Below are 1,778 nucleotides of genomic sequence, written 5' to 3'. Positions count from 1 at the left end.
TATAGAGATAGATATGAACTATGTGTACTACATGAACTCGAATTCTATTTTTTGAATACACTTGATGTTGATTCCAAATAATAGTACATTTGATGTACTAACTATATATTCATAATCTAAACCATGTTCCATACGTACACCGTGTTTATCACACAAAGTATAGTGCCCCACCCCCTACATTACGACAAGTATTTAGACCTGAGTTGCAAAAGCCACACATTAGCCCAAATTATAATCAATGTTCTACATTATGATATCTTCTTCAAGTATCCGTATCCAGTTTTTTATAATGAATTATGATCTTTGTTCATCTTTTACACCTTCACGATCCTCTTCTATTTGTAGCTAGCTAGCGCTAACTTTCTATCGTGCATGCACATGCCCGCCCCCCTCACACACCCTTAGCGTCCCCTCCATCGCGCACGTTCATTATTTCTCTTTAGGTCGTCCACCAGCGGTGTGTGTAGGCCCCTGGCTCCTTCTTTCTGGCACACATCGGTCGATATACCTATCTAGCCAAGTGTGCCTACAACAAACACATATATACTTCCCCTCTTCTCTTCTCACCGTCCATGCCCCCATATGTCCAATACGATTCCACGCAGGTGCACACTCCCGCCCCTCTTTTAATTTATCACATGCTCGCACACTCCTCCCCCTCGACATGGTAGGCCTCTCGCACCACCTCCTAGCCACTCCCTCTCCCCCTTTCCGCCTCTCCGGACCTTATTTGCTTCTAACACATGCATGCGTGTATATGAACTGATCTCCCTACATATAGCCAGGTCGACTATAATTCGTTTTCACCAAGCAACGATACACTTGCCTTGCTAGTTATGTCTCTCCTTTTCTCGGACACACGACGGTTGATCTTCCTATGTAGTTACGCATGCTTACCACAACCATATCTTCTCCCCTCATCATCCTTGAATACCTCCCGATCCGTCTCACACACGCACGTGCATAGACAGACAGATGATATGTCTCCAACATATCTATAATTTTTGATTGTTCCATGCTATTATATTACCCCTTTTGGATGTTTGTGGGCTTTATTTCACACATTTATATCATTTTTGGGACTAACCTATTAACCGGAGGCCCAACCCATATTGCTGTTTTATTGCCTGTTTCAGTATTTCGAAGAAAAGGAATATCAAACGGAGTCCAAACGGAATGAAATCTTCGGCAGCGTGATTTTTTGGAAGAATATGATCCTGGAGACTTGGAGTTCACGTCAAAAGATCCTCAAGGAGGCCAGGAGATAGGGGGGCACGCCCCCTGTCTCGTGGACCCCTCAAGCACCCCCCGACCGACTTCTTTCGCCTATATAAGCCTACGTACCCTAAAACATCGATAATCAAGATAGATTAGGAGTTCCGCCGCCGCAAGCCTCTGTAGCCACCAAAAACCTCTCGGGAGCCCGTTTCGGCACCCTGCCGGAGGGGGAACCCATCACCGGTGGCCATCTTCATCATCCCGGGGCTATCCATGACGAGGAGGGAGTAGTTCACCCTCGGGACTGAGGGTATGTACCAGTAGCTATGTGTTTGATCTCTCTCTCTCTCTCTCTCGTGTTCTCTCTATGGCACGATCTTGATGTATCGCGAGCTTTGCTATTATAGTTGGATCTTATGATGTTTCTCCCCCTCTACTCTCTTGTGATGAATTGAGTTTCCCTCTTGAGCTTATCTTATCGGATTGAGTCTTTGATTTGAGAACACTTGATGTATGTCTTGCTGTGTTTATCTATGGTGACAATGGGATATCACGTGCCA

The sequence above is a fragment of the Triticum aestivum genome, chromosome 7B (genome assembly GCF_018294505.1).
Source record: "Triticum aestivum cultivar Chinese Spring chromosome 7B, IWGSC CS RefSeq v2.1, whole genome shotgun sequence".
Taxonomy (NCBI): Eukaryota; Viridiplantae; Streptophyta; class Magnoliopsida; order Poales; family Poaceae; genus Triticum; species Triticum aestivum.
The sequence above is the reverse complement of the archived record's forward strand: the minus strand, read 5'-3'. Positions refer to the sequence as shown.